We start from the raw sequence: 19827 nt of genomic DNA, 5'->3' as shown, positions 1-19827 counted from the left end.
AAGAAGTGACAGCAGAGTATCCAGAAGATTTCGGTTACCGATACTGCACATACTCTTCCTTAAGTCTTCACAAAGTGAGACCTACTATTTAAAAATATATAAATAAATAAATAAATAAAATAAGTAAAAACTACAGTACCAGTATATTTCAAAATCATAGGAAGCAGTACATTAGTTACGATAATAAGAAATCCTAAATGGAACTAACTGATATTTCAGAACTATTGCTCAGGGACAGTCAGGAATAATTTGCGGAGTTCAAAGCTAGTATGGTAACAAGCAATAATTCTTTAGTGACGTAAGACTTCAATAAACAATTAAAATCAGTCATTATTATTTATTAAATAATTTCCATTACAATAGCAGAAATAATCAAAACCCAGGTATTTCTGTATTTAGTGTCTCCATGGATGACGCCAGAAAGCAGGAAAGTGGAGTTAGTTAGTAAGCTATTTTAAATGGTTTGATCAATAAGAACGATAGGGGACAACTTTTACACAAAGACATGCAGTTATTACACTGCATTTGGACATATCCGGATGATATAACATAGACCAGAGGACTATCAGCACATGAAATATAAAGAAAGAACCTCGAAAATCTGCCGCAAGTCGGAGCTCCTTGAAAAATGCCAACTTATGTCACAGCCTAGTATCCTCACTGCCTAAATGACTGGCAAGAGTAATAAAATGCAGAGGTTCATAAACAATCACTGAGTTCAAAATGTCCAAATCAGCATTTTCAGTTAAGCAGGACAGCAGCTTATTTAAAATGAGAGTTATTACAGATTAAAAGATAGAGCGAAAAGTATGTGCTTTTGCACTGCAAGACTTTATAAACTCATGTTTTGGACCTCTTTAATGTCTAGTGTAAGAGAGAAGGGTAAAATCTGTCATACCTCCTTACAACTGAAAATAATTTAGCATCAACCTGGGATAAAGTAGCTAGTTATAATTATTATGAGTGAGGGGAAGACAGGAATAAAAGGCAGACTGATCTTGCTGCTACCACTAATTAGGTATCATTACTAATAATACTGCGTTTCACTGTTGTGGCATCCATGCTGCATTACCACAGCATTTGAAAATGGGGTAATGTATTGCAATCACATGAGCTTTCCTTAACTGGTCTTCAAAACTAGAGCTTCTGTATTTGAAATTCTGGGAAACAAATATATCAGGAACACTGGGCTATACTGCACGCCGCACGCGGAGTAATACATCACTCATTCATTCAAATCCCGAAATGCAGGTAAATGTTAACTTCTATTATATCACTGCCTCATGTTATTCATTTTACATGATTCTTAGCATGATATATATTTTATTTGATACTGTGCGGCAAAAGCACTGACTTTTTACTTTACATTCACCAAGTTTTCATTGAACATATGGTAGTGCAGAGTGACTGAAGCAATCTGGAACTCAGCCATCACTCCTTGGGGCAACTATACAATAACTTACTCTGTTAGGTCGAGGTTAGGTTATTGTACATTGTTACATCAGGTCTGAATGGGTTTCATTCCTCTGAATGCATGGGGGGGTGCGAGGTGTATGTATAAACACACAGCAGAATTTCCTAAATCACATGATTCTAAATAGCAGATTCATAATATGTGACACCATCATAGCAACAGTTTGCAACATCAGTAGATTGAGGAAATTACATGAAATTTGCAGATGCAGTCTCAAAAGTGACGCTTTTCCTGTGCCTCGTGTAATACATGCCATCATTACTTCAAGTCCGCGCATCTAGCTGGGTGCAAACCAACTGTAGTCATGCATGGCAATTATTAAACCAATCATATTCAAGTACTGCACTTACAAAAGCCAATGACAGTGCTTCCCTCCCACACCATGCATTAAGGATGCACGTGCTTGATGCCTTGGAACCCACCTCAGTGCACTGTCTCCTCTCTGTTGTTAGTGTGTGGATCTGATGTGGTTTACAAGAGGATTTTTTTTTTTCCCCCTGTGCTTCCTCTGCCTGCCCAGTGTTACCATGTCCAATAGCATGCCTCATAAGCCTACAACTTCTTCAAGGAATAGAAAGAAAAAGAAACTAACTTTAACTTACACCCAAAAGTCAGATGTAATAAGGAGGACTGATGGAGATCAGAAGAAAATCAAAGTTGCCCATCATTACGGACTAAACAAATTGACAACACATGACGCCTTGGAGGCAGCTAAGGGCAACAACAAAACCACTTCTGTTGACTCCACACTGGACTTTGAGGAGTTCCTGGAGGAGGCTGATGATGAGGAAGAGGCAAAGAAGTGGCAGCACACACGCCTCAAGCTGAAAGACCGTAGTCCGCCTCAAGCCTCGGAACCCCTCTCCCTACCCCCATCCATTCAAGTAATGTCATAAGTCAGAGTCAGGTAAGAATCTTACAATACCGTTACATCATACATACATCATCTAATCCTGTGTTGCCCCATGAGGAGTGTAGAGGCCCAGGGATAGGTAAGTTGGTCCTGACATTCAAGATAAGAGTGACCAGCCTCACTCATCCCTGAGTGGCATCCTGTGAGCAATATACCCCAACCATCTTTTGGATATAAACAGACACAGGCTAAACCCAGCTGGAGCGCCTTAATTACCCACTAAGCCACCAGGAGCCAAACTGTTCATTCCCAATAAATATGATTTACTAATTTCTTTTCCTGGTTGTCAGTGTTCGCTGGTGACCAGTTTGATGTAGGTTCGGTGATAAGGGAGGCAGCTTTCCTGAGATGATGGACCCATACGAAATTTTCCCCAATGATTATTTCTGACTCATGAAATTCTCAAATTACGGCATGTGCTCAGTACAGGAACACCCCAGTTTAAAAATGCAATTCGTTAGGTAAAAACCCATCATTAGGCGGGGTATCATATATTGGGGGTAGGGGGGTTTTCAAGAATACTCCCCCAGTATCCCTGCTTGTCGTAAAAGGCGACTAAAAGGGTTGGCGGAGGGTTAGTGCCCCTCCCCGGAAAACAACTAACTAAAAAAACAAACAAGAAGCCTCGGACAAGGACTGACCAAACGATGACGACCCAGGACCGGACAAAGGACTTGGTAATGAGTACATGGAATGTAAGAGGAGCGAATGATGAGGTGAAAGAGAGAGATTGTCCAGGTGCTTGAGGGTGCGAAAGTGGATGTATGTGGAATAACTGAAACAAAATGGAGAGGAGAAAGTGTGAGAGAATGGGAGTATGGATGGGGTATATGTGCAGGAGTAGATGAGAATGAGAGGGCAAAGGAAGGAGTGTGTATAGTTGTGAGTAAAAGATGGAAGAAGAGCATAAGACAGTATGGATCAGTTGGGTCAAGGATTGTGTGGGTAAAGTTGAAAGTTGGAATACAAATGTGGGCGATTGTGTGTGTGTATGCGCCAACGCAAGATCGTGCTAGAAGAGTGAGAGAAGAGTTCTGGACAAATGTGGAAATGTGCATGGAAAAGTTTGGAAGGAATGAGAGAGTGTTTTTGATTGGTGATATGAATGGTAAAGTTGGTAATGTGAAGGTGGATGGAATAGTTGGTGAGTGGGGTGTGCCTGCCGAGATAGATGAGAATGGCAGTGCGTTAGTGGACATTTGTGCTGGGAGGGGGTTGGTGATAGCCAATACTCTCTTCAGGCATAAAATGATCCACAGGTATACATGGCGAGTGATGAGAAGGGTGGGTGGTGAACTGAATGAAAGGAAGGCAATGATTGATTATGTGTGTGTGGAGGAAAGGATGCGAAGATGTGTAAAGGATGCAAGAGTGTATAGAGGTTGGGGGAGTGGACTTTCTGACCACTACTTGGTGGTGGCCAGAATTAGGATGCAAGTGAGATGGAGGAATAGAAGAAGGGAAAGACGAGAGGAAGGAGTAGTTGCAAGGAGAGTGGAAAGGTTACAAGAGGATGAGAAAAAGGCAGAGTATAAGAGAGAAGTGGAGGAACGATTGGGCAAATATGAATTGGAGCAGATGGGAGACATGGAAGGTGTGTGTAAGATATTTACAGAAGAAATATGTGCAGCATGTGATGTGTGTGGAAGGAAGAGAAGGCGGAGGGGGGTGCAAGGAACAGCGTGGTGGACTGAAGAAGTGAAACAGGCTGTGGCACAAAAGAAGAAAGCATACAATGAATGGGTGAGAAATAGGGGCGTGGAAGAAGTTGAGAGGCGGAAGAGAGAGTTATATGTGGAAAGGAAGAGAGAGGTGAAAAGATTAGTAAGAGAGAGTAAGAAGAGAGTGGATGAGGAATTTGGAAGGAATTTGAGTGTAAAGTGGAGGGACTGTAAGAAAATGTTCTGGAGAGAAGTGAAAAGAGTAAGACAGGGTGGAAGTGAAGTTAGCAGGGGAGTGAAAGATAAAAATGGTAGATTACTAGTGGAGAAGGGAGAAAAAGTGAGCAGATGGAGAGAACACTTTAAGGAATTGTTGAACGTAGAGGATGGAAGTAATGCGAGTATAAGTGGCTGGGGAATGGCTAGGAGAAGGAGGGAGGTGAGAAGACAGGAATCAGTAGGATAGAAGTTGTGGAAGCAACGAAGAAAGTTAAATCGGGGAAAGCCCCAGGAATTGATGGAGTGTGTGATGAAATGCTGAAGCATGGGGGAGAGATAGTAGTAGAATGGATGTGGAAGATGTGCAGATTGGCCTGGGAGGAAGGTAGAGTCCCAGAGGATTGGAAGTCAGGTATAATTATTCCCTTGTACAAAGGAAAAGGGGAAAAAGAAGTGTGTGGTAATCATAGGGGCATTTGTCTTCATAGTATAATAGGAAAAGTGTATGGTAGGATACTTATAGACAGAGTTAGAGAAAGAACAGAGAAATTAGTTGGAGAAGAACAGGGAGGCTTTAGGAAGGGAAGAGGTTGTGTAGATCAGATATTCATTCTTAGATCTTTAGTGGAAAAGTTTCTAGAGAAGGGAAAGAAGTTGTATGCAGCTTTCATGGATTTGGAGAAGGCATATGACAGGGTGGATAGACAAGGATTGTGGAAAGTGTTAAGAATATATGGAGTAGATGGGAAGTTGTTGAATGCTGTGAAGAGTATGTACGATGGTGCGAAGGCTGCAGTGCGTGTGGATGGTGAACTAAGTGAATTTTTCTCTTTGAAAGTTGGTTTGAAACAGGGATGTGTCATGTCTCCATGGTTGTTCAATCTGTACATGGATGGGGTAATAAAGAGGTACAAGGTAGGGTAGTGGATGTTGGAGTGGCCCTGGTGAGAGAGGATAGTGTTTGGAAACTCCCTGTACTGTTGTTTGCAGATGATACTGTGTTGTTGAGTGAAGACGAAGGGGAGCTGCAAGGCTTGGTGGATGAGTTTGAAAGAGTGTGTAAGAAACGGAACCTAAAGGTGAATGTAGGGAAGAGTAAAGTGATGGTCTTTGAGAGAGGTGAAGTTAGTGAATGTACAGCGAGGTTAGATGGTGAGGAATTGGAAAATGTGAGTACGTTTAAGTATTTGGGTAGTGTGATGAGTAAGGATGGAGGTTTGGAGGGTGAAGTGCTTGAAAGGGTACAGCAGGGAAGAAAGGTCGCTGGTTCCTTGAAAGCAGTGATAAGAAACAGGGAAGTGAGCATGGAAGTGAAAAAGTTACTACATGACAGTATTGTGATACCAACTCTAACGTACGGAAGTGAAGCTTGGACATTGTTGGAATGACACAAGTCAAGAGTGAGAGCAGTGGAAATGAGTTATTTAAGAGGAGCCTGTGGAGTCACACGGAGAGACAGGCTGATGAATGAGGATATAAAGGAGCGTTGTGGTGTGGATGTGGATGTGATAGGAAGCGTTATGAGGAACACACTGAGGTGGTTTGGCCATGTGGAGAGGATGGAGGGTGAAAGACTGACGAAGAGAGTGTATGTGAGTGAGGTGGAGGGGGGAAGAGGGAGGGGGAGGCCGAGGATGAGATGGAGGGATGGGGTGGAGAGGTATATGAGAGAGGGGGGTGTGAGTTGGAAGCAGGGCAGTGAAATGGCGGGAGACAGGGCGACTTGGAGGCGATTTGTTTGTGGCCACCCCAAACGGGATTGAGGCGTCTGGCAATAGATAGATAGATAGATAGATATAGATATATATATGAGGCGTCTAGAACCAAAGGGGCATCGGCGCCAAAATGTACTTTTGAGTTATGACGCTTTAAAGTTGTGTTTATGGCAACATCATAGCCAGAAGGCAATAAACAAACCTTTTATACATCAAAATGATCATCAGCGCCTATGCTCTACATGTAAAGCCAAAAAAACAAAATAATAATAACCGTAACCACAAAATAGGCAGTAAACCAAACCCCCAATTTATAAGTGGGCATAATAACATATTGTAGGGATTTAAAAACATAGCATAAAAAACATCAACGAATGTATTAATGTACAAAACTTTATTAACTGAAGATTCCAGTTCACTTAATATTAATAAACGAATAATTATTACTGTAATTTCACGTTTTTTACAACTAAAACTGAAATCAATGCAGTTATTATTTTTCCTCTACCATAATAGATTGAAATAACAACACTAAAAAAAAAAAAAGTTGTGTAGTGCTTAAGTACAGTAAATTGAGAAGGGGTAGTGGGGGGTTAAATGGTGGGGTCGTCATCTAGGAGAACGACATCCAACTCTGCCTCCTCGGTGCCACACCCCCTACCGCTGTCTCCCCTCACCACTCTCTTTTCCTCATCCTTTCTACCTTTTTCCACTTCTCCACACACTTCTGACACTTACGAGAGGTTATAGGCACCACCTCCTCACTGTAACTATGTGATGAACTCATCTTGTCACCCCCCCCTTCAACCCCAATAACAACAGCTCATCTTGTCACCAATAATCCACGATAAATGGGGTAAAAATCCAATACGTAATAATTATACACCTCAGTGAACACGGGAAGGAATCCTCACCGTCACACCAGGCGGGCCACACGCTTGCTGATTGGCTGCTCTGGGGGAGTGGCAGAGAGTGAGAATGCTGATTGGTTTGGCCTGTGTGGCTTAGATGCCTGCCTGCTCTGATTTATTCGCCCGGCAGCATGGACAAACCCACGTGACTTTGAGCCCCTCTACCACTTTCCAGAAGGCCGAATCTTGTATGGCAACCAGTGCTGTCACTGAGAAGAGGGTTAAGCCTATTGTCTCCCATACCTAACTCAAAACCAGTATATTGGTGGGGATGCCCCTTTGGCTCTAGACGCCTCATATATATATACATATATATATATATATATATACATATATATATATATATATATATATAATGTATATATATATATATATATATATATATATATATATATATATACACTATATAGTCTTTATATATATATATATATACTTTATATATATATATATATATATATATATATATATATATATATATATATATATATATACACTATATATATATATATATATATATATACTGTATATATATATATATATATATATATATATATATATATATATATATACTGTATATATATATATATATATATATATATATACTGTATATATATATCGTTTCGTTTCGTTTTTAAAGGCTCCAACATGCTTGCATGTGTCGGCCTTGGTCACCTAATGGCGGCTCTCCATGCTGCACGATCCATTGCAGCCTCCCTGTTCAGTCCCTTAACCCTAAGGTCACACTTAATGACCTCGTCCCATGTCTTTCTCGGTCTACCCCTCATAACCCCACCCCCAATATTAACACTTCTCACCTTCCTCACCCAACTATCATCCCCCATCCTCTCCACATGTCCAAACCACCTCAATCTACCTCTCCTCATCACAACACCAATACACTCCAGTCCCATCCTACCTCTCAACTCTTCCATTGTAAACCCAGCCCCTCCAGGCCTTGGACGCAGGGACGCACTGCACATCCACCTAATCATTGTCATTTCTGTATGTCTGAGCAGGCGAATGTCTTCCTCCTTCACTGCCCAGGTCTCACTGCCATACAGCATTACACTCCTAACACACGCTGCATACAAAGACCCCTTAGCACGTAGGGAGAGCCCCCTCAATGTCAGGAGAGGCAAGAGCTCCCTGAACTTCTTCCAACCACTTCTCACCCTAGCCACAGAGCTAGCTCCAGCCCCACCTCCAGCACACAACATGTCTCCTAAATAACAAAACTCTTCCACACACTCAAGAGATTCACCAGCAAGTTCAATTATTTCACGTCTGACGATCTCCACCTGCTCACCCCGGCACGCCGTACACATAAAATCAGCATTATCTCGCAGTCTACCTCTTATACCACTACATCTCTTATGCACCCATTTATCACACACACTGCACAAGATGGAATTACTTCCCACGCCCTTGTGGCAAACTGCACATGGCCACTCTCCCTCGTCTTTGACAGTACCGCCACCAACCCTAGATATCATCACTTTTGTTTTATCTGCATTTACCCTTAAACCCTTTTGCCCCATACCATCTCTCCACTTCCTAAACCTTTCTTCCACCTCTCTTTCATTCTCTGCAATCAACACCAAATCATCAGCATACAACAACTCCCACGGGAGTCCGTTTCTAAAGTCACGTGAAAGGGCTTCAAGTACCATGATAAACAACATGGGACTCAAGACTGACCCCTGATGCACACCAACATTCACGGAAAACTCATCACTCAAATCTCCATTCACTCTCACCTGGGTGTGAGCACCCACATACATGGCCATAACCACCCTAACCAGCCACTCCTCCAAGCCAAGCTTTCTCATTGCCCACTTCACCACCTCTCTAGGGACTCTGTCAAAGGCCTTTTCCAAATCAACAAAAACAAAATAAAGATCCCTTCTCCTACCAATATATTTTTCCTGAAGTTGTCGAACAATGAATATGGCATCAGTGGTCCCCCTACCTGGCATAAACCCAAACTGCATCTCATCAATATTCACTCTTTCTCTAATCATACCTTCTAAAACTCTCTCCATTACCTTCATTATCTGATCTAAAAGCTTTATACCTCTATAATTCCCTCTTTCCAGGGCATCACCCTTCCCTTTATACACATTTACAATTACACTCTTCAGCCAATCATCTGGGACAACACACTCATAAATAATCCTATTTATCAGGTCAGTGACTAAACTCACCCCTATATCGCCTGAGGCCTTCAACATTTCGGCAGTCAACCCAGACACACCTGCTGCCTTCCCCACCCTCATCCTGCCTATTGCCTCACTCACAGTAGCAGTATCAATCAAAGGCCAAGGGCCAGACACTGGATCTGCTGGCTCCAAACCTTCCCTGTCCCAGTCAAACTCCTCATTCAACAACCGGTTATAATGCTCTCTCCATGCATCTTTAATATCCTCACTGTTCACCACTACCCTTCCTTCATCATTCTTCACACACTGCTCACCTATGATATCCCGATTATCCCTCTTCACCTGACCTGCCACCCTAAATATATTTTTCCTTTCCCCATGATTTAGGTTATCAAGTAATTGTCTCTGTGACTCAGACTTTGCCCTGTATACCTCTCTCCTAGCCCCACGCTTGGCAGCCAAATATTCCTCTTTGCTACCACCCTTCTTCCATTCCCGGAAAAGCCTTCTTTTCTCCTTAATTGCAGCTTCTACACCCTCATCCCACCACCAAGTTACTTTATGTCTTGGTGGTCCTCTTGTCCAGCCGCATGTTACATCAGTAACTCTCAAGAAATTGTTCTTGAGGGCTCTGTACTGTTCATTAACGCCTCTGTCTACAGCTCCCTGTTCAGCCACCACTCTCCTCAACTCGCTATAGAAGGCATCCCTTACTACTTGGTTTTTCAGCTTCCATATTTTCCTCCTAGGTACATAAGTCCTCTTTTTCATCATTTGTTCTTTAAGCACCATATCACAAATCAATAGTTTGTGCTGCTGCACACACTCCTCACTTCCTATAACTTTAACATCCCTCACTAACCTCCTATCGGCCCTCCTAACCAGAAAATAATCTATCTGACTGCTATTTCCCCCAGACTCATACGTAATTAACCTACTGTCTCTTTTCCTAAAATATGTGTTGCACACAATCATGTCCGTTGCCTCCCCAAACTCGAGTATCCTTTCCCCTTCTGCATTCCTTAGACCATATGCACATTCCCCATGCACTCCTTCATAACCTTGGGCTGCTTCACCTACATGACCATTTAAGTCCCCTCCCAAAATCACTATCTCATCATCCCGCATACCACCCACTACACGTATTAAATCATCCCAAAATCTATCTTTCTCTGATTCATCCAATCCTGCCTGTGGAGCATATGCCGATATAATCACAGCTATCTTTCTTCCCAACAGAATTTTCACAACCAATATCCTATCGCTTACTCTCAAAACATTCATAACATATTCCACCCATTTCTCCGCAACCATCACACCAACACCTCCATATCCGTCTGTCCTCCCCTGCCAAAACAACTTATAGCAACAGTCCTTCCCAACAATCTTTCTGGCTGATCCACCCCTGTACCGGACTTCCTGCAAACACGCCACGTCCACCCACCTCCTACTGAATGCCTCAACGACTTCCCCTGCTCTTCCCCTCAAACTTCCCACATTCCATGAACCCACCCTCATCCCCATGGGTGATTTACTGTCCTCAGGCTTGCTTTGAAACCTTTTTTGTTTTGTCATCTTCAGTATTAATAAATGGGGACAGACACAGCACAGGTCCCACTCACCGCACAATCCCAGGTCCAGGCAATGGATCTGGGACCCCTAACCCACCAGCTTACCAGTGGCTGTGGTAGTGGCCTCGGGGCACCCTGCCAGGACAGCTGCAGGGACACCCTCCAAGCGCGTCTTGGCACTGCAACTATCCCGCCATTATACACCCACTGATAGGGCAGCCTCCTGGGACGCTACTCCCAGGTTCGGGCCCCTCTCTATTGGGCGGAAGCGGCAGCCTGGGAACCGCAATGCCCTGTACCCTCTAGCACAGGCCCGAGCCCCATCTCGCCCTGGACCCATGATCTATGCCGGCGGAACCCCCGCCACGCCTCCCCCCAGAAGTCCGCCACTAGGTAGCGGGGGCAAAGTTTTCTGGCCGCATGCTCTTGCTGGCGCCAACCCCTGTAACGTAGTGGGATACGTTGTGTGAAATGTAAAGTGCATGTGGTGTAGTGCATAGATAGTTAGAGGAAATGTTTGGGAGAGTATGCTGGTCTACTCTCCATGTTACTGTCACACTGAAAAGGTCAGCAAAGGGGGATGGTTAGATAGCTAGTGAAACAGGAGCTCTAGCTCTCCTTATCACCAGCATTCCCATTCCCCTCGGGAGTACTACCCTGTTCGGCCCGTGATATATATATATATATATATATATATATATATATATACGTATATATATGCAGTATATATATATATATATATATATATATATATATATATATATATATATATGACTCTATACTTGTTATAAGTGAGTCTTGAGTTTTTATTGTTATTTTGATAATTGAAGAGCAGGAGGAGTTAAAGATGAATACAGGGAGTTGATCTTGATTTATTTTCTTCAGAGAAAGTCTTAAGTTGAGCAGCGTATGTATTACAAAGACTTAATTTACTAAGTAAGTCTAGTTGGACCCTCTTCTTATTCACTCTCTCCACTACCTGTCGGTTCTATGGGTAACCTTCTTCTGAGCTCTGCTTCCTAAATTTTGGTGTAGCAGAGGTCATGACACGTGTGTTACACTGTTGATGAAATGTTCTAGAAGCCTGTGTGTGAGTATGTGTGTATGTGTGTGTATGGTCACTAGGCATTGTTCATGTGCTTATCTCGCTGACACACTACCTATCTCATCCCCTGACTTGCTGCTTCCGGTGTATTGTCAACATTTCTTCACTTAGACTTGCAAGCTCATATCCCGTTCCCAGGCTTGCCTGGTGCTCTGTCTATCTATCTATCTATCTATCTATGTTTTCTTTAATTAATTGTATTTATAATATGGAGTCCTTACATATATATGTATATGTAAATATATATGTATAAGTATATATATGTATATGTATATATATATATATAGATAGATAGATAGATAGATATAGATATAGATATACATACAGTGGGCTCTCACAGTGCGTGAGAGATTGGGGAGTCCACAACCTCCCGCACTGGGAATTCGTGTACTAGGAGTACATAATCTTATGGGAATAATTACATATGGGTGGTACCCCCTCATACCTGGACATTTTTTGGCCTTTAGAGACATAATAAAGGTCATATGTTTCAGACATTGTACTAAAGTTATAGCTACAATAACAAAAATATGGGTAGTCACCTTAACAACAGTAGACAACAGGCCTGATGACCTTAAATAATAGTGGTTCCGAGGTGCGGCAACACTTACAACACCGCACTCCCCACCGCACCTCCCACCGCACCAGCACTTCCCTCCACAGACTCCTCTTGATCACCTTCCCCAGGAGCATCCAAGCCACTCACTTCGGCCATAAACCCTTCAAACTCCAATGCTGACACTTCTGACATTGCATCCTCTTCATCCTCTACAGGAACAGGAACAGACGATGTCGCTGGTTCCGCAATTTCACCAACTTGAGCCCACTGTGTGTAGCTTGTTATGAGCGTCTGTCTTCTCCTGTTTATTTCTTCCCTGTGCCTGTCTGTGTAGAAACGGAAGAGTTTGTCGATACCAACCAGAAGTTCCTCCGTTCTTAGGTTGCTCACTTCCTGTTCCTTCACCTCTTCCTTGAGCTTATCCATGGCAGCAGGGATCTTCCTAATGTTTGACATACACAGCTCAGTCCTGCCTTCCATCACACTAGGCTGCTCAACTTGACTCTGTCTGGCATCGGGCTCGGCATCAGCCTCGTCTATCAGTTGCAACACTTCCTCGGGAGGCTGTTCCTCAGTAGAAGTGTGCACTTCTTGTATGTCCGCCAATGTAACGTCCTCAAAACCTGGTACAGCTTGTGCTGCTGTCAATGTTGCTGCCTCAGCCTCGGCCAGTGGTTGAATGGCCGTCTCCTGGGTGATGCATAAGTGAGGCACGAGCATTCGCCAAGCATGGTTCACCGTTGCAGGTGTAATCTGGTGCCAGGCCTGTAGGAGAAATTCAACTGCGTCCTTCACCGTAAAGTTATGCCAAAATGCCTCAACAGTCATGGCATCTGTGGCAGGTCGGGATACAGGTGCTGGTGGAGATGGAACGGGAGCAGATGCCTCATCAAAGTCTTCGTCGTGATCTTCTTGTAGGGCACGAAGCTCCTCTTGTGTGTCGATCTTCCTGCGAAGGTAGTTGTACACTTGCTTATGGTAGAAATGCTTCACTGTGGCGATTAGTTCTTGATCCAGTGGCTGCACTAGTGACATCGTGCGGGGCGGCAGAAACACAACACGACAATCCTTATGAAGATCTTCAAGGTATGGAGGGCGACTTGGTGTGTTATCAAGCACAAGGAGCATCTTAAATGGAATGCCCAGTTCCCGACACTTGGCCCTGGCATCAGGGACACACCGCCTCATTAACCAGTCTGCCATAATGTTCCCAGTCATCCAAACATTTGTGGACTTGTACCAATACACGCCACTTGCATCCATGTTCGTGAGGTTTTTGTAGCACCTTGGGTGTGAAGCTGTGTGTACAACAACTGGCCTCATCTTGTGGCTCCCAGACAGGTTTACAGTGAACATTACCGTCATCTTACACTTCTGGAGCTTGCGACCAGGGGTTTGTTTCTGTCTTTTAGCAATGTAAGTTGATTTTGGCATGGCCTTGTAATATAACGACGTTTCATCGATGTTGTAGATCTGGTCCTTGGTATACTATCCCTCTTCAATAATCACTCGAAATATCGCAGGATAGTCTCTCGCGGCCCACTCAACAGCAGAGGCACGTTCACCAGACACTTTCAGGTAACGGAGTTCCTTGCGCTTGAGAAAACGGTCCAGCCATCCAACCGATGCCCTGAAAGGTTTTTCCACTTTCAACCTGCAAGATGCTGCCTTGTAAAAGAGCTGGGCTTGGTTCCGAATAAATCTTCCATCCAGTAGAACACCTTCCTTTTCTTTCCGCATTATGAAGGTGGTAAGATAGCGCTCCATTAGTATCATAGAACGATTTCCCACCCGCGAACGGCCGTCTAGGTCAGAGGCACCGTACGTCTTCACTACAGCCTTTATGGCTTCACGGTTCTTCCACACACTTTTCACTGTAGATTCAGCCAGTCCCAAGGTTCTCCCGATAGACCTTGTTTCCTTGACCCTCCTCCTTCATCTTAATTATCTTTAACTTGGTGGCGTGCACCAGAAGTTTCTTAACTCTTGGGGTTGAAGCCATGGTGCGGCGAAGTACAGGCAGCACAAAAACACCACACGTTGTACACGACAGGTTAGCTGTAGAGAGCGGATCCACACAGGGTACGAGCCAGGACTGTTATGGTGTGCCCGCTCCCTTGTACCCCAAGTTGTGCAGTAGAATGCCCGGGAATTTCTGCGCATCAACGTGACGACACGTGACGCGCTGTGTGAGGGGTGGTCGCACACTAGTAGAAAATGGCATTTTTGAGCCACTCCTTGCCTCTGCCTCGCTTTCTGTGCGGTAAACTTGTGCATTGAAGGGTTTTTGGTTATGATTTTTGGTCACTCGCGCACAATGCAAATCGCGCACTGCGATGACGCGCACTGTGCGAACCTACTGTATATATATATATATATACACACACTCACACACACACACACACATATATATATATATATATATATTTATATACACACACACACACACACACACATATATATATATATATACACACACACACACACACACACGCACACATATATATATATATATATATATATATATATATACAGGTAACTCGCACGGAACACGAGGGTTTCGTTCCTACCGTGCCGTGTTAGGTGTGAAATCGCGTATATTTAAACTACTCCGTATTTTGCTCCCTAGACCCCCCAAATGTGTTGTTTTGCTGTTATCTGTCACTAGAAAGCACTTTAAGTGGTTAGAAGGTTTATTTAATGTTATAACTCACAAATACAGTACTCCTGAGCAAAACTTCCACACACAAATACTGTACGTAAACACAAGGAAACATTCCGACGCCGATCATAGGTAATAAATTAGGTTAACTGGTACCAGTGCTTTAACTTACAAGTACATACCAGAACAGTACATATTTAACTTAGAAATGCAGTACTGTGATATCGAATGATTTCAGTACATAATCTGTTAGGAATGGCTGGAAAAAAAAAAAATGTTATGAATACATTTTCACCTTTTTGATATATGTTTATGGTAGTTTCGAGTTATTTTTTACGTTATCGTTGTGCCCATGCTTGGAAAAGGGAGCGAAAGAGTTGAATTTTCAGTCCTAAATGAGAAAACTGCACGTCCTCCAAGGCTAGACTCTGCCACGGGAGAATAAGGTGGAGGGTCAGTCCGATTAGCAATAAGGAAGTTGTGCCACAACTTCGAGCTCCCACACCACGAGAATGGCTAAAAATAGAATCGTAATGCAGCTTCAGAACTAACAATAAGTCTAATTATTACGAATACAGATGCAAAGCAGAAATAAATACGTTTACAGACAGGGAAAACGTATTTTTTCCGTCATAACATGTTCATCTTTCTCAATCATTTTACGTTCATCTTTATCATTTTACCTTGTTATTTTCGCAATATATATTGTTGCCTCGTAAACAGGGTGGTTGTTTGTGTTTTGCAAGGGAGGAAAAAGGTTGTATTTTCTGTCTGGGTCGAGATAATGGGTGTAACTATATGTGGTTAGGCATGGCCACGAGCGAAAAAATCGTACATCCACTCATCACGATAGCCGGTGGTGAACTGACAGTCTAATGACAGATGATACTTGAGACGGTGAAGTCAAGGTCATGTCCCAGATTTTCGTTCACTTCCCGAAAGTTTTCACAGTTTTCTACAAGTTGCAAACCATTACAGCAAACCTGAGCAAATAGGTAAAGATACCAAGACAAAAATGTATTTTTCTCTTATTATAAGTCTTTAACGAACAAACAAAAAAAAGGCAATATTCCGACGCCGATCATAGGTAATCATATAAATCAGGTTAACTCCTTCATTTAATGCTTTAATTGCTTACAAGTACATACCAGAACAGTAAATATTTAACTTACAAATACAGTACTGTAGAAAAGCAGTACAGTAAGAGTTTAACGAACAAACAAAAACGGCAATATTCCGACGCCGATCATGGGTAATCATATAATTCGGGTTATCTGGTTACAAGGCTTTATTTAATGATTTAACTTTATTTAAGTGCTTACAAGTACAGTACATACGAGAACAGTAAATATTTAACTTACAAATACTGAACAGCACTGTGGAAAAAACGAACAAATAAAAAAGGCAATATTCTGACGCCTATCAGGTAAACTGGTTATAAGACTTTATTTCTTGCTTTAACGTTATTTAATAGTACTTTAAGTTGCACATAAACTTACCAGAACAGTACGGTACTGTAAATATTTAACTTACAAATACTGTGCTACTGTACTCGGGAATGTCTCACTCACTGAATAATTTCCCGCCTAGATCGTCACGTAATCAAAACAAACCGCGCGCTGCAGTGACGTTCGAGGATTTGATATTTCAAAGGCCTCTCCTGTGTTAATTTGTAGTTTTCATAATGGTTTTTAAATCTTACGTTGTCTTATATGTATCCCAGCCCTTACCGTGTATAATTGCGAGCGCGTTCCGTGAGATCGTGTTCCGTGCGAGTTACCTGTATATATATATATATATATATATATATACATACAGGGGGAGAGGGACTTCTGCTAAGGAACTTGTTCAAACTTCTGCTTTATGCAAATTTCTTGAATGGGATGACTTACCAATACTACGGTTGACCCTCCCTGTAACAGACTAATTGGAGGAAGACTGACCTGATGAAACCAACAGTCTATTATATCCGATGGTCTGTTATATCCGATGGCCTTCCCTGAGGTGGGATTTCAAGCATATATTTGAAAATATATGAGTACAATGGTATATTCTAGTACTACCAGTATAAATGAAAACTACTGTACTGTATACCCATTTTACACTAACTTGGCCCCTATATTAGCCCTTTTGTTGCTTTATTTCACATCCTTGTCACAGCACTTGTTTATGACTAGTGAATTACTGTACTCATAATGTCTGTTATTACAACTTAGCAATCACAATGGGGAGAGGGTAATTTCAGGTCAGGTTAGAGAAAAGACTATAGGAAATACATGAATTGTGACCCATTTCCTGGACACTGTTTGTTATAGCCATGGGAAGCTCGGTGGCTTTCGTGGTATCTGTCAAAAACAATAACTGTCCTACTGCATTCTGACACAGCAAAGGTCTACTGTATAATGGTATGCTATAGACAACATGACTACAAATGGGAGTTGACGTGCTTAAGGTAGCATCATTTTTTAATACCGGGAAGCTGTATTGTGTAAACTTGGCAAAATGCAGTGTGGAGCTAAAGACAGATCACTTCAAGGATGGAAAGTAGTTAAAGAACTGGTTGTATTTTTAAGGGTAGGCTGTTAATATGGAGGAAAAGAAGACCCTGTAATGAATGAAACCTGGACAGTGAATAAAAGAGAAATTCTACAATAGTGGTTGTATAAATGAACTTCTGCACTATAGCGGCTGGCATAAGCAGGATGGATGATGTACATAACATGAATTTATTTATTCTGAAAACACAGAAAGAGTAACAGGCATGAAATGAAGAATGCATAATTATATAGAAAGATATACACTGACACTCTACAGACATATTCAAAGAACTCAGACAACATGCCAAATAAAGTCTCTGAAAGTATGATGAAAAGTAAAACTGGATGGGGAAAAGTATACAGTGACCCCTTGGTTACAGGGCATAAATGGTACCAAATATGGTGTGTGATAACAGAATTGCATGATAAGGAATACACAGAATCTATGGGATTTATCTTAATTGGTCCCTGACACCCAAAGCTCAAATTCCAATTTTCCATTTAACAGTAGTGAAGACCCACAAAATACAGCACATAGTACACACAGAAACATGGTTAGGTTAACAGAAAGTGATAACAAGGGCACAGAGAGGGAGAATATTTAATCTATTACTGGGTACACATAATCTGAACCCTCAACCAGCCACTCAGCTTGTGATTTACTGCAGACTTGTTGAGGTAAATCTACAGTTTAGTTTAAGCAGTACTAAGACCATACCAGTTCACTTCTTATGTACAGTATGTTTTCCACATATGCTCATTATTATAGTGGTAAATGATTACCACAATGGTGATAAATGATGTTTGCAAATCCCAACTGTCCCTGAGACGGAAAGGTGCCATTTTGTAGTGTACTGAAGACGGAGAGACACCATCTCAGAAAACTATATTTGGCACAAAATTACTGTATCCTAATCAGTGCCATTTATCCAAGTCTAACCAAAATTTTCATAACTTAACCAAACCTACCATATCTCCTGTCATATAATGTGCACTATCCATCAAAAAAAATTTTGCCCCCAAAATAACCCTGCACATTATACCATAAAGGTCACTGTTTGGGATATTCCTAGAGATTGAGGTGATTGACACGAAGGCCACCAATAGTTAGAAGCAAATCACATGTTAATATTTAAGATATGGTCCTATGTCTCCTTGAAGATTAAACTGAAATTCATTTGGGTTTCCATTTCAGTGTGTTTGGTTAAGTTACTGTTGGTTAATTTAGGTTGGCTTGCGCTAGGCTATGAATCAGAAAGTTAGTTGGGATATGTTGTGTTAGGTTAGGTTAGGTCTGGTTAAATTTGGTCTGGTCAAGTGTGGTTGGGTTAGGTTATTTTTGGTTGTGTCTGCTTAAAGTGTTTTATTATGTAACACAATTTATGTTAGGTAAGGCTAGGGTATGAATATGTAAGGTTAGCCTACATTTATAATAAATTTCAACAGATCTGAGTACATTGATAACAAGAACAAGGAAAACAAAATCATTAGTAAGTAATCATTTACTACCGTAAAATGATTAGCATGACACAGAACAAAAATGGAAATGAAGAAGTGAATTGGTAAGGTATTTCTGCTCCTTAAACTAATGTGAGGAAGTCTGTGACCCTGAGTGATGGCTTGGCTTGGTTGCAAACAAAGCTGGTCTAACCAATATCAGCTGCATACTATTCCTGTGTTTTTAAAAATAAATGAGTATTTTATCTGTAATGATATTACATTAATAGGTTATAAGTTTATTACGCACAAATATAATCATTACAATTTGTATAACTGAAAATATTAGCATGCATCTGAACTTGATCATTGCAGTTAATGACTTCAGGGTGTACGCAATGCTTTGTGAAACTCGACTTCTACCCCAGTTGTAATGGTGTGGACCAATGAAAGGCATGCATTCACACCTAAATGGTTCTGGCCAATGAACACAGATGATTTGTGTGATGATGTCATGGACAGATATGCTGGACCAATGTTTGTTAGTCTTGGGTTTGGCTGACTTCAGTTGCGCAATAACAATGTTCCCGAGCTGAAAAATGCGCTATAACAGCAGAAGTGTGGATTTGCACCTCATAACAATGACAAAGACTGCTATAAGCATGGGATCATGGTATATAATATGGAAGATGAGAGTGAAGAAGTACAGTGGTGAGGAGGAGGAAAAGAATAAGAAGTGTATGAGTGTGGCAGAAGTATGTGAGGAAGCAACACTTTCATGGCCAACCCCTGTCGGTGGGCTCCCATTGGGATAACATGGGATCTGATATGATGATGATAATGGTGATGATTTCTAGCATTAACTCACACAGAAAATCTCATCACAGTAGCACACCTTTCCACT

The 19827-nt window shown here is 41.9% G+C and overlaps 1 protein-coding gene across 1 annotated transcript in view; it reads right to left on the bottom strand.

Moving 5' to 3' along the window:
- The window catches only part of Vps13 (vacuolar protein sorting 13C), a 1164731-nt gene that overhangs the window by 1004057 nt on the left and 140847 nt on the right, over nucleotides 1–19827 (bottom strand). The gene's annotated exons all lie outside the window — the stretch shown is intronic.

Source organism: Coenobita brevimanus, chromosome 71, assembly GCF_032717465.1.
Source record: "Coenobita brevimanus isolate Jiangsu-jjx chromosome 71, ASM3271746v2, whole genome shotgun sequence".
Taxonomy (NCBI): domain Eukaryota; kingdom Metazoa; phylum Arthropoda; class Malacostraca; order Decapoda; family Coenobitidae; genus Coenobita; species Coenobita brevimanus.
The sequence above is the reverse complement of the archived record's forward strand: the minus strand, read 5'-3'. Positions and strand labels throughout refer to the sequence as shown.